Raw genomic sequence first — 15,370 nt, 5'->3', positions numbered from 1 at the left:
CTAGTAACCATACAAGTACCAATCAGAGTCGCGAGACAAAGATTGGTTACAACAGATGAACTAGGGATTGGAGAGGAGATGGTGCTGATGAAGATGTTGATGAAGATGCCTCCCCTTCGACGAGAGGAGTGTTGGTGATGACGATGGTGACGATTTCCCCCTCCGGGAGGGAAGTTTCCCCGGCAGGATCGTCCTGCCGGAGCTCTAGATTGGATCTTCTCAAGTTCCACCTCATGGCGGCGGCAAAACCATGAAAAAGCTCCCGATTGATTTTGCTGGACCAAATCCATTCCTATAGCAAAAGAGGGGGGATAGTGGGTCGTCAGGCAGCCCACAATCTTGCCCTCCGCCACCAGGGGGTGGTGGTGGCAGGGCTTGTGGCGCTCTGGTGGCCCCCTCCGGTACTTCTTTCGCCCAGTATTTTTTATATAATCCCAAAACAATCCACGTAACTTTTCAGGGCATTTGGAGATGTGCAGAATAGTGGACTAAGATTTGCTCCTTTTCTAGTCCAGAATTCCAACTGCCTGAATTCTCCCTCTTCAAATAAACCTTGCAAAATAAGAGAGAAAAGGCATAAATATGGTACCAAAAAGTAATATAACAGCCCATAAAGCAATAAATATCAACATGAAAGCATGATGCAAAATGGACGTATCAACTCCCCCAAGCTTAGACCTCGCTTGTCCTCAAGCGAAAACCAAGTTCCATAAACATGTCAACATGTTGAGGGACTAAGGTGTCGATAAAACATAATACGGACATGAGGGCATCATGATCACACATAGGACAGCAATACATCATAAAGATTCTTATGGGAAAGTAACAATTCCTTCACAAAGCAAAGCATGAAGCAAAAACCTTACCGAGAAGTAACCAACAATAGTCCATAGTCATTGAAGCAATTGCAATTTATCACAACAGCAGAAAGAGTCAAATAAGAGCTTGTAAGGCTAACCCACATACTCAATCATCTCTTTTGTTTTCCACAATTGTTACAACTCATGTGGTACTCATGGTGTCAAAGCTTCAGCTGGACACAGAGGAAGATAGGGGCTTATAGTTTTGCCTCCCACCGATCTACCTCAAGGGTAAAGTCAACAATAATAAAGCATAAGTACTCAACTCCAAGTTGATATATGAATATAGATCTTTCCCAAGCATGTGACGGTAGCCAAGACAAAGGCAAAAATAGGGAATTGGTGAAGATCACCATGACTCTTACAGGGGAAAAAAGTAAAGGTACAAGATAGGCCCTTTGCAAAGGGAAGCAGAGGTTGTCATGCGCTTTTGAGGTTTGAATGCGTGTCCTCTTAGTGCGGAGGAATGTCACTTTATATTGCCTCGTGTGATAAAGAACTTTCTTATGCAGCCTGTCGCTTTTATGTCTTCCTCATCACAGGTTCGTACAAAGCTTATTTTCCACACACTAATAGATCATACATATTAGAGAGAAATTTTTATTGCTTGCACCGATGACAACTTACTTGAAGGATCTTATTCATTCCATAGGCAAGTATGGTGGACTCTCATGGCAAAACTGGGTTGAAGGTTTATGGATGCACAAGTAGTATCTCTACTTGGTGCGGGAGTTTTGGCTAATATGAGGTGGAAGCAATCGAAACATGCTAAGGGATCTCTAATCATATAACATTGTTTGGAACCAAGCAAACACAATTCATTATGTTGTCTTCCTTGTCCAACATCTACCCCTAAGCATGTAATAGTTTGGTGAGTGCTCACAATTGTAAAAAGTGTCTAAGATGATATATTTATATGTGAACCTCTCTTTCCTTATTACTTTTTATTAATTGCAACAATGACTGAGGTCTATGTTGATTTATTCTCAACAAGTTTCAATCATCATACGTGTCATATGTGAAGTTATCACTTTCCATAAAATCATCTCATGATCTTTCATGCTATCATTCTTTTCACTATTGATCATGGCACAAATCAAAGCCCTTGACTAAGATACTCTTTATTATATAGCTCGTAAGCTCGAATACAATGGGGGAGAGACAAAAGCAAAAGACTCAAACTAAACACTAAAGACTTATTCCTCTAAGAGAAGAAATAAAAACTGAAAAGGAAAGAACTAAAACAAAGGTAAAAGCAAAAGGTATAAAGGTGATACGATACCAGGACAACTCCCCCAAGCTTGGCAGAAGCCAAGGGGATTGCCCATACCAATGCTTAGTTGTCTTCCTTTGGTGGTGAGGTTGGTGGAGTTGTTGAAGCAGTCTTGAGCTTGTCTAATTTCCACTTGAGCAAAAAGTTATGCTCCCTTAAATCGTCATTTTCCTCCTCAAGCTTCAACACTCTATGGCAAAGCTATTGCTTACTCTCCTGCAAGAAACGAGAGGGGATAAATATGGTCTTAGGCTTCCTCCTGGAGTTGGGGAGGCTTGAATTCTTGAACTCCACATGGGTGTTTGCAGGTTGAGGTAGAGGAGCCTCCTCTTCATCGGAACTCGTTTGTTCCTTCCCCTTGGGCTCATAGTCCTCTTCCTCATCAGTGGTCCAGCCATATGGTTCCAAGTCCCCATAGACCTTGGGGTTAGCAAGGTAGTTAGCCACATAGCTCTCCCCCTCTGAATCCTGAGAAGACATCTTGACCTAGATCTGCGGCAGAAACAAGCTTGAAACAAAAACACAGGAAAACTGCGTGATACGGAGATCAAAACCTTCAGGCGAGTATATATTGATTTTTTCTGGACCAGAAGGAGTGTTCCGCAAGAAAACGGAGTCCGGGAGGCACACGAGGTGCCCACAAGCTTGCTCTCCGCCACCAGGGGGTAGGGGCGGTGGCAGGGCTTGTGGCCGCCTCGTGCGCTCTCCGGACTGCTTTTTATTTCTCCAATTTTCCAAAAATTCCAAAACAGAGGAAATTTCCTATTGGAAAAGCATCGGAGTCCAATTTCTTACTGAAACAGATACCTCTTCGTTTTCAGGGTCTGAAACAGGCTGATAAACATCCCTTATGTACTCCTCTGGAGTTATGACATTGATGATATTGGTCTCAACATTTATGGGAGTACCACAGATGTAATGCTTGATTCTTTGCCCATTTACCACTCTAGGAAAATTTCCTTCCGTGTTATTGATTTTGATGGCACCGGAACGATATACTTCCTCGATAACATAGGGACCTTCCCATTTAGAGAGAAGCTTGCCTGCAAAGAATCTCAAACGAGAATTGTATAGCAAGATGTAATCACCAACATTGAACTCTTGTTTCTGTATTCGTTTGTCGTGCCATCTCTTAACCTTTTCCTTGAACAACTTGGCATTCTCATATGCCTGGGCCCTCCATTCATCTAACGAGTTGATATCAAACAACCGCTTCTCACCGGCAAGTTTGAAATCAAAGTTGAGCTCTTTGATTGCCCAATAAGCTTTGTGTTCCTGCTCAAGAGGTAAATGACAGGCCTTATCGTAAACCATTTTATACGGTGACATGCCCATGGGATTCTTATAAGCGGTCCTATAAGCCCATAATGCATCATCAAGTTTGCTAGACCAGTTCTTTCGAGATCTATTGACAGTCTTTTGTAAGATAAACTTGATCTCCCTATTACTCAACTCCACTTGACCACTAGACTGAGGATGATAAGGAGATGAAACTCTATGGTTGACATCATACTTAGCTAGCATCTTGCAGAAAACACCATGAATGAAGTGTGAACCGCCATCATTCATCAAATATCTAGGGACTCCAAATCTTGGGAATATGACTTCTTTAAGCATCTTAATAGAGGTGTGGTGATCAGCATTTTTAGTGAGGATAGCTTCTACCCACTTAGTGACGTAATCCACAGCAACTAAGATGTGAGTGTATCCATTGGAACTCGGGAAGTGTCCCATATAATCAAAGCCCCAGACATCAAATGGTTCGATGACAAGTGAATAGTTCATAGGCATTTCCTGACGCTTACTGATATTCCCTATTCTTTGGCATTCGTCACAAGACAAGACAAACTTACGGGCATCCTTGAAGAGAGTGGGCCAATAGAAACCTGATTGCAATACCTTATGAGCAGTTCTATCTCCAGCATGGTGTCCTCCATAGGCTTCGGAATGACACTTCTGCAAGATCTGTCCCTGTTCATGTTCAGGCACACAACGTCTAGTAACACCATCTACTCCTTCCTTATAAAGGTGAGGATCATCCCAAAAGTAGTGTCTCAAATCAAAGAAGAATTTCTTCTTTTGCTGATAGGTGAAGCTGGGTGGTATGTATTTGGCTACGATGTAATTTGCATAATCGGCATACCACGGTGCACTATGTGAAGTGCGGATGACATTTAATTGCTCATCAGGAAAACTGTCATCAATAGGTAGTGGGTCATCAAGGACATTCTCTAGCCTAGACAAGTTATCTGCTACAGGGTTATGAGCACCCTTTCGATCAACGACGTGTAAACCAAATTCCTGTAGTAGGAGAACCCATCTGATTAGCCTAGGCTTAGCGTCCTTCTTCTCCATAAGGTTCTTAATAGCAGCATGATCAGAGTGAATAGTGACTTTGGAGTCAACTATATAAGATCTGAACTTTTCACATGCAAACACGACTGCTAAAAATTCCTTCTCCGTAGTGGCATAGTTTCTTTGGGCACTGTCTAGAGTTTTGCTAGCATAGTGAATAACATTCAACTTCCTGTCAACTCTTTGTCCTAGAACAGCACCAACAGCATAATCACTAGCGTCACACATGATTTCAAAGGGCAAGTTCCAGTCAGGTGGTTGAACAATAGGTGCGGTTATCAAAGCCTTCTTAAGTATTTCAAAGGCTTCCTCACAATCCTCATCAAAAACAAAAGGAACATCCTTCTGCAAGAGGTTGGTAAGAGGCCTAGAAATCTTAGAGAAGTCTTTAATGAACCTTCTATAGAAACCAACATGACCTACGAAACTTCGTATACCTCTGATATCTGTGGAGCAAGGCATTTTCTCAATTGCATCCACCTTAGCCTTATCAACTTCAATGCCTCTTTCAGAGATTTTGTGTCCTAAGACGATGCCTTCATTAACCATAAAGTGGCACTTCTCCCAATTCAAGACGAGGTTGGTATCTTCGCATCTCTGTAAGACTCGATCAAGGTTGCTGAGGCAATCACCAAAGGAAGACCCGTAAACAGAGAAGTCATCCATGAAAACCTCGACAATCTTTTCACAAAAGTCAGAGAATATTGCCATCATACATCTTTGGAAGGTGGTAGGTGCATTGCATAAGCCAAAAGGCATACATCTATAAGCAAAGGTACCGAATGGGCAGGTGAAAGTGGTTTTATCCTCATCAGATTGTGCAACAGGTATTTGCGAGAAACCTGAATAACCATCTAGAAAGCAGAAGTGTGTGTGTTTTGATATCCTTTCTAGCATTTGGTCGATAAACAACAAAGGATAATGATCTTTCCTGGTTGCCTTGTTCAGTTTCCGGAAGTCTATCACCATTCTATAGCCGGTAATAATCCTTTGTGGGATTAGTTCATCCTTATCATTAGGAACGACGGTGATACCTCCCTTCTTAGGTACACAATGTACTGGACTTACCCAATCACTATGAGCAACAGGATAAATGATTCCTGCTTCCAAAAGCTTTAATATTTCTTTTCTAACGACCTCTTTCATCTTAGGATTTAATATCCTTTGATGAGAAGAAACTGGTTTAAAGTCAGGATCGGTTTTAATCTTGTGCTGACATAGAGTGGGACTAATACTATTAAGATCATCAAGAGTATATCCAATAGCAGCACAGTGCTTCCTCAGAGTTCTTAGTAACTTCTTCTCTTCGTGCTCTAAGAGGAGGCCACTAATAATAACAGGATATATCTCCTTCTCATCAAGATAGGCATACTTAAGAGTATCAGGCAACTGTTTAAGCTCAAAAACAGGATCACCCTTTGGTGGGGGAGGATCCCCAAGCAGTTCAACAGGTAGATTATTCTTGAGAATAGGATATTGTTCTAAGAAAATTTTATCTATCTCATCTCTCTCCTCCATATTCATATCATTTTCATGCTCAAGCAGATATTGCTCTAAAGGATCCGTAGGAGGTACGGAAATAGAGGCAAGAGCAATGATTTCATCCCTACCAGACGACTCACTTTCATGGGGTTGTCTTCCAAACTTGGAGAAGTTAAATTCCTGAGACACACCCTCGAAACTAACTGTGACAGTCTGCTTAATGCAATCAATGTGAGCATTGAAAGTGTTGAGAAAGGGTCTACCAAATATGATGGGACAAAAGCTATCTTGTGCAGTACCAAGGACGAGGAAATCAGTTGGATACTTCGTCTTACTACACAGGACTTCTACATCTCTCACAATTCCCAGAGGGCAGATAATGTCTCTATTAGCTAGCGTAATAGTGACATCAATGGGTTCTAACTCAGCAGGTGTAATCTCATCTTTGATTTCATCATATAGAGAACGGGGTATTGCACTAACACTAGCTCCCATATCACATAAACCATGGTAACAGTGATCTCCTATCTTGATAGAAACAACGGGCAGGCCAACTACAGGTTCGTATTTGTCTTCCGCGTGAGGTTTAGCAATTCTAGTAGAGTCCTCACAGAATTTGATATCATGCCCGTCTACATCTTCGGCTAAGAGATCTTTGATAATGGCAACACTAGGTTCAACTCTAATCTCCTCAGGGGGTGAAAGTGGTCTAATGTAACCCCTATGTATGACAGTTGGAGCTTTAGAATAATCCTTTATCCTAGCAGGGTATGGTGGTTTCTCAGTGTAAGCACAAGGAACAACAGGATCACTAAAAGCAATGACTTTCTCCTCAACTAGATTGGTTTTGGCTATGTTGCTTTCTACAGGAAGATGATATTTAAACCACTTCTTTTTGGGAAGATCAACATGAACATCAAAAGATTCACATAGAGAAGCTACTATCTCAGAGTCAAGTCCATACTTAGCGCTAAAATATCTAAAAGTGTTTGTTTCAACAAAAGATTTAACGCAATCAAACTGGAAATTCATACCTGACTCCTTACCTTCCTCTAGCTCCCAATCTTCAGAGTTGCATTTGATTCTATCCAATAAATTCCACTTGTGATCAATATCCTTCTTCATAAAAGAACCGGTACAAGAAGTGTCAAGCATGGTACGATCTTCATGAGAAAGCCGAGCATAAAAGTTTTGAGTGATAATTTCTCTCGAGAGCTCATGATTGGGGCATGAATATAGCATTGATTTAAGCCTCCGCCAAGCTTGAGCTATGCTTTCCCTGTCATGAGGCCAAAAGTTATAAATAAAGTTCCGATCACGATGTACTAAAGGCATAGGATAGAACTTTTGATGAAATTCCAATTTCAACCGATTGTAGCCCCATGATCCAGTATCATCACATAGCCTATACCATGTCAACGTCTTATCCTTCAAAGATAAAGGAAAGACTTTCTTCTTTACCTCATCCTCGGGCAAACCTGCAAGCTTAAATAAACCACAAACTTCATCTACATAGATCAGATGCAAGTCTGGATGTGAAGATCCATCCCCTGTGAAACGATTAGCCAGCAGTTTCGCAAGCATACTCGAAGGAATTTCATCAAAGATATTTTCAGTAGGTACCTCAGGTTGAGGAACAACTCATCGTGCTTCCGTTCATGGTGAAGATACCCCGAACAAACTCCTCAAAGGATCAGTTTCCATAGTGACAAGTGACAATAAATTTCAGCACAGTATAGAAATGTTTCCTTACCAATTTCCACTTACCAGAGGCGCTTCACTCCCCGGCAACGGCACCAAAAAAGAGTCTTGATGACCCACAAGTATAGGGGATCAATCATAGTCCTTTAGACAAGTAAGAGTGTCGAACCCAACGAGGAGGAGAAGGCTGTGATAAACGGATTTCAGCAAGGTAATAACTGCAAGCACTGAAAGTAGCGGTAACAAGTGATTGTGTAGCAAGGTGAAACGTAGCAAGCAAAAAGTAAAAAGTAGTAGCAACGGTGCAGCAAGTGGCCCGATCCCTTTTGTAGCAAGGGACAAGCCTGAACAAAGTCTTATAGGAGGGAAAACGCTCCCGAGGACACACGGGAACTTCTGTCATGCTAGTTTCATCATGTTCATATGATTCACGTTCGTTACTTTGATAGTTTGATATGTGGGTGGACCGGCGCTTGGGTGCTGCCCTTACTTGGACAAGCATCCCACTTATGATTAACCTCTCTCGCAATCATCCGCAACTACAAAATAATAATTAAGACAAAGTCTAACCATAGCATTAAACTAGTGGATCCAAACCAGCCCCTTACGAAGCAACGCATAGACTGGGGTTTAAGCTTCTATCACTCCAGCAACCCATCATCTACTTACTACTCCCCAATGCCTTCCTCTAGGCCCAAATATGGTGAAGTGTTATGTAGTCGACGTTCACATAACACCACTAGAGGAAAAGACAACATACAGCATATCAAAATACCGAACGAATATCAAATTCACATGACTATTATCAGCATAACTTATCCCATGTCCTCAGGAACAAAAGTAACTACTCACAAAGCATAATCATAATCATGATCAGAGGTGTAATGAATAGCATCAAGGATGTGAACATAAACTCTTCCACCAAGTAATCCAACTAGCATCAACTACAAAGAGTAATCAACACTACTAGTAACCTTACAAGTACCAATCGGAGTCGCGAGACGAAGATTGGTTACAAGAGATGAACTAGGGATTGGAGAGGAGATGGTGCTGATGAAGATGTTGATGAAGATTCCTCCCCTCCGACAAGAGGAGTGTTGGTGATGACGATGGCGACGATTTCCCCCTCCAGGAGTGAAGTTTCCTCGGCAGGATCGTCTTGCCGGAGCTCTAGATTGGATCTGCTCAAGTTCCGCCTCGTGGAGGCGGCGAAACCACGAAAAAGCTCCCGATTGATTTTTTCTGGACCAAAATCCTTCATATAGCAAAAGAGGGGGGCTAGTGGGCCGTCAGGCAGCCCACAAGCTTGCCCTCTGCCACCAGGGGGTGGCGGTGGCAGGGCTTGTGGCACCCTGGTGGCCCCCTCCGGTACTTCTTTCGCCCAGTATTTTTTATATAATCCCAAAAAAATCCACGTAACTTTTCAGGGCATTTGGAGATGTGTAGAATAGTGGACTAATATTTTCTCCTTTTCCAGTCCAAAATTCCAGCTGCCTGAATTCTCCCTCTTCAAATAAACCTTGCAAAATAAGAGAGAAAAGGCATAAATATGATACCACAAAGTAATATAACAGCCCATAAAGCAATAAATATCAACATGAAAGCATGATGCAAAATGGACGTATCACTTACCACTATCATTTTGGGGATACTCATTAGAAACTGCAGCATTCATTTTAAATAGGGCACCGTCTAAATCCGTTGAGACGACACTGTATGAACTATAGTTTGGCAAGAAACCTAAGTTGTCGTTTCTTAAAGTTTGGGGCTGCGATGCTTATGTGAAGAAACTTCAACCACAGAAGCTCGAACCCAAAGCGGAGAAATGTGTATTCATAGGATACCCTAAGGAAACTATTGAGTATACCTTCTATCTTAGATCCGAAGGTAAAACCTTTGTTGCCAAGAACGGATCCTTTCTAGAGAAAGAGTTTCTCTTGAAAGAAGTAAGTGGGAGGAAAGTAGAACTTGATGAGGTAATTACACCCCCTCTCGAAACGGAAAGTAGCGCAGCGCGGGAAATTGTTCATGTGGCGCCTACACGAACTGAACGGGAAGTTAATGACAATGATCATGAAGCTTCGGACCAAGTTACTACTGAACCACGAAGGTCCACAAGGGCACGCTTCGCACCAGAGTGGTATGGCAACCCTGTGACGGAAATCATGTTGTTGGACAACGGTGAACCTTCAAACTATGAAGAAGCAATGGCGGGCCCGGATTCCAACACATGGATTGAGGCTATGAAATCCGAGATAGGATCCATGTATGAGAACAAAGTATGGACTTTGGTGGACTTGCCCGATGAACGGCAAGCCATAGAAAATAAATGGATCTTCAAGAACAAGACTGATGCAAACGGTAATGTGACCGTTTATAAAGTTCGACTGGTCGCAAAGGGTTTTTGAAAAATTCAAGGAGTTGACTACGAAGCGACTTTCTCTCCCATAGCGAAGCTGAAATCAGTCCGAATCATGTTAGCAATTGCCGCCTTTTATGATTATGAAATTTGGCAAATGCACGTCAAAACAACGTTCCTTAACGGGATTCTTAAGGAAGAGTTGTATAAGATGCAACCAGAAGGTTTTGTCGACCCTAAGGGTGCTAACTAAGTGTGCAAGCTCCAGCGCTCCATCTATGGGCTGGTGCAAGCATCTCGGAGTTGGAACATTCGCTTCAATGAGGGGATTAAAGCGTTTGGGTTCATACAGGTTTAAGGAGAAGCCTGTCTGTACAAGAAAGTGAGTGGGAGCTCTGTAGCTTTCCTCATACTGTATGTGGATGACATATTATTGATGGGGAATAATATAGAGATGTTGGAGAGCATAAAGGCATATTTGAACAAGATTTTTTCGATGAAAGACCTTGGAGAAGCTGCATACACATTAGGCATCAAGATCTATAGAGATAGATCGAGACGCCTCATAGGTCTTTTGCAAAGTACATACCTTGACAAGATATTGAAGAAGTTCAATATGGAAAACTCAAAGAAGGGGTTCTTGCCAGTTTTGCAAGGTATGAGATTGAGTAAGACTCAGTCACCGACCACGACAGCACATAGAGAGAAGATGAGTACTGTCCCGTACGCTTCAGCCATAGGATCTCTAATGTATGCCATGCTGTGTACCAGACCTGATATAAACCTTGCCATAAGTTTGGTAGGGAGGTACCAAAGTGATCCCGGTATGGAACACTGAACAACGGTCAAGAATATCCTTAAGTACCTGAAGAGGACTAAGGAGATGTTTCTCGTTTATGGAGGTAACAAAGAGCTCGTCGTGAAGGGTTACGTCGATACTAGCTTCGACACAGATCCGGATGACTCTAAGTCACAGACCGGATACGTGTATGATTTGAATGGTGGGGCAGTGAGCTGGTGCAGCAGCCAGCAAGAAGTCGTGGCAGCATCTACATGTGAAGCGGAGTACATAGCTGCTTCAGAAGCGGCTCATGAAGGAATTTGGATGAAGGAGCTAATCACCGACCTTGGAGTGCTTCCAAGCGCATTGGGTCCAATGACACTCTTCTCTGATAACATTGGAGCCATTGCCATAGCCAAGGATCCCAGGTTTCACCGGAAGACCAAGCACATCAAACGCCGCTACAACTCCATCCAGGACCATGTCCAGAGTGGAGTGATAGATATTTGTAAAGTACACACGGATCTGAATATTGCAAACCCCTTGACTAAACCTCTTCCTCGAGCAAAACATGATCAACACCATAATGCTATGGGTGTTCGATACATCATAATGTAACTAGATTATTGACTCTAGTGAAAGTGGGAGACTGTTGGAAATATGCCCTAGAGGCAATAATAAGATGGTTATTATCATATTTCCTTGTTCATGATAATCGTCTATTCTTCATGCTATAATTGTATTAACAGGAAACAATAATACATGTGCGAATAAATAGATCACAATGTGTCCCTAGCAAGCCTCTAGTTGGCTAGCTCGTTGATCAATAGATGATCATGGTTTCCTGATCATGGGCATTAGATGTCATTGATAACGGGATCACATCATTGGGAGAATGAGGTGATGGACAAGACCCAATCCTAAGCATAGCACTAGATCGTATTGTTCGTATGCTAAAGCTTTTCTAATGTCAAGTGTTTTTTCCTTCGACCGTGAGATTGTGCAACTCCCGGATACCGTAGCAGTGCTTTGGGTGTATCAAACGTCACAACATAATTGGGTGACTATACAGGTGCACTACGGGTACCTCCGAAAGTGTCTGTTGGGTTGGTACGAATCGAGATCGGGATTTGTCACTCCGTGTGACGGAGAGGTATCTCTGGGCCCACTCGGTAGAACATCATCATGAGCTCAATGTGACTAAGGAGTTAGTCACAGGATGACGTGCTATGGAACGAGTAAAGAGACTTACCGGTAACGAGATTGAACAAGGTATAGGTATACCGACGATCGAATCTCGGGCAAGTTCTATACCGACAGACAAAGGGAATTGTATATGAGATTGATTGAATCCTTGACATCGTGGTTCATCCGATGAGATCGTCATGGAATATGTGGGAGCCACCATGGGTATCCAGATCCCTTTGATGGTTATTGGTCGGAGAGCGTCTCGGTCATGTCTGCATGCTTCCCGAACTCGTACGGTCTACACACTTGAGGTTAGATGATGCTAGGGTTATAGGGAAATGTTATACGAGGTTACTGAAAGTTGTTCGGAGTCTCGGATGAGATCCGGACGTCACTAGGAGCTTCGGAATGGTCCGAAGGTAAAGATTGATATATAGGATGGATGGTTTTGGACACCGGAAATGTTTTGGGCGTCACTGGTAGCGTAACGGGACCACCGGGACCACCGGAAATGGTCCCGGGGGTCCACCGGGAGGGGCCACCAACCCCATGAGGTAGCATGGGCCAAAAGGTGGAGGGAAACCAGCCCAAAGTGGGCTGGTGCGCCTCCCACTAAGGGGCCCATAGCGCAGGAGGTGGAGAGGGGGGGAACCCTAGGCACTGGTGGGCCTAAGGCCCACCTAGGGGTGCGCCACCCCCTCCCCCTGCCCTGGCCGCCGCACCTCCCATATGGGGGGCTGCCGCACCACCTAGGGTGGGAACCCTAGGGGTGGCAACCCTCCCCTCCTCATATAAATAGAGAGGGGTTTGGGGCTGCTTTGCACACCGTTTCTTCTTCCCCTCGGCGCAGCCCTGCTCCCCTCCTTCCTCCTCCTCCCACGGTGCTTGGCAAAGCCTTGCCGGGAGACCTCGTCTCTCCATCGACACCATGCCGTCGTGCTGTCGGAGATCTTCCCCAACCTCTCCCTCCTCCTTGCTGGATCAAGGCGCAGAAGACGTCACCGGGATGCACGTGTGTTGAACGCGGAGGTTCCGTGGTTCGACACTAGATCGGAATCACACCACGATCTGAATCGCCGCGAGTACGAATCCATCAACCGCGTTCTAGTAACGCTTCCGCTTAGCGATCTTCAAAGGTATGAAGATGCACTCACCCCTCTCTCGTTGCTGGTCTCTCCATAGGAAGATCTGAATATGGCGTAGGAAAATTTTGAATTTATGCTACGTTACCCAATAGATCGTCACCACCACCGGAGCGTCGTCACGCTGCCAGAGAACTCATCTACTTCTCCGTCTTGCTTGCTGGATTAACAAGGCCGAGATCCTCGTCGAGCTGTATGTGTGCTGAACGCGGAGGTGCCGTCTGTTCGGCGCTAGATCGGAACGGATCGTGGGATGGATCGCGAGACGGTTCGTGGGACGGTTCGAGGGACGTGAAGACGTTCCACTACATCAACCGCATTTCTTAACGCTTCCCGCTGAGCGGCCTACATGGGTACGTAGATCTAATCTCCTCTCGTAGATGGACATCACCATGATAGGTCTTCGTGTGCGTAGGAAATTTTTTGTTTCCCATGCAACGTTCACCATCAGTGGCATCATGAGCTAGGTTCATGCGTAGATGTTATCTCGAGTAGAACACAGAAGGTTTTGTGGATGGTGATGTTCGATTTGCTTCCCTCCTTAGTCTTTTCTCGATTCGGCGGTATTGTTGGATTGAAGCAGCCCGGACCGACATAACTCGTACGCTTACGAGGGACTGTTTTCCTCGATTGACATGCAACCTCGTTGCATAAAAATGACTCGCGGGTATCGGTTTCTTCAACTTTAGTTGAATTGGTTTGACCGAGGCGATCATACTAGATACCCATAGCAGCCACGTTGGAGACATATCTGCACATCTCCATTGTGGTTTTTGCGTAAGTAAGATGCAATCATACTAGATACCCATAGCAGCCACGTAAAACAAGTAACAACAAATTAGATGACGTCTAACTTGTTTTTGCAGGGTATGCTTGTGATATGATTTGGCCAATGACGTGATGTGATATATTGGATGTATGAGATGATCATGTTGTAATAGTTAATATCGACTTGCACGTTGATGCTACGGCAACCGGCAGGAGCCATAGGGTTGTCTTTAAACTAACGTTTGTGTTTGCAGATGCGTTTACTATATTGCTAGGTCGTAGCTTTAGTAGTAATAGCATAGATAGCATGACAACCTCGATGGTGACACGTTGATGGAGATCATGGTGTGGCGCCGGTGACAAGAAGATCGTGTCAGTGCTAGAGTGATGGAGATCAAAAAGCACGAGATGATGGCCATATCATGTCACCTATGAATTGCATGTGATGTTAATCCTTTTATGCACCTTATTTTGCTTAGGACGATGATATGTCTCCAACGTATCTATAATTGTTGATGGTTTCATGCTATTATCTTGTCAAACTTTGGATGTTTTGTATGCCTTTTATATCTTTTTTGGGACTAACTTATTAACTCAGTGTTTTTGACCCTTTTCAGAGGAGGATTTCAAACGGAGTCCAAACGGAACAAAACTTCCAAAAAGATTTTTTCTAAAACAGAAGAAGATCGGGGAACCTGAGAACCAGGGCAGGGGGCCACCAGGGACCCCACAAGCCCCCTAGCCGCGGTCAGGGGGCCCGCGCCTCCCAGGCTTGTGGGCTCCCTGGGCCACCTCTGCCCTAGGTCTTTCGCCTATATATTCCCAAAAATTCCAGAAAAAATTAGGAGATCATCGAAAGTACTTTTCCGCAGCCGCAAACTTCTGTCTCTGCAAGATCCCATCTGGGGCACGTTCTGGTGCCCTGCCGGAGGGGGGATTCGGATACGGATGGCTTCTTCATCAACACCATGACCTCTCCGATGATGTGTGAGTAGTTCACCATAGACCTACAGGTCCATAGCTAGTAGCTAGATGGTTTCTTCTCTCTCTTGGATCTTCAATACAAAGTTCTCCATGATCTTCATGGAGATCTATCCGATGTAATCTTCTTTTGCGGTTTGTTTGTCGAGATATGATGAATTGTGGATTTATGATCAGATTATCTATGAATATTATTTGAGTTTCTTATGATCTCTTATATGCATGATTTCATATCCTTGTAATTTTCTTCGACTTGTGGGATTTGTTTGGCCAGCTTGATCTATGATTCTTGCAATGGGAGAAGTGCTTGGTTTTGGGTTCATACCGTGCGGTGACCTCACCCAGTGACAGAAGGGGTAGCGAGGCACGCATCATGTTGTTGCCATCAAGGGTAAAAAGATGGGGTTTTCATCATTGGTTTGATATTATCCCTCTACATCATGTCATCTTGCTTAAGGCGTTACTTTGTTCGTCATGAAC

The sequence above is a fragment of the Hordeum vulgare genome, chromosome 6H (genome assembly GCF_904849725.1).
Source record: "Hordeum vulgare subsp. vulgare chromosome 6H, MorexV3_pseudomolecules_assembly, whole genome shotgun sequence".
NCBI lineage: Eukaryota > Viridiplantae > Streptophyta > Magnoliopsida > Poales > Poaceae > Hordeum > Hordeum vulgare.
The sequence above is the reverse complement of the archived record's forward strand: the minus strand, read 5'-3'. Positions refer to the sequence as shown.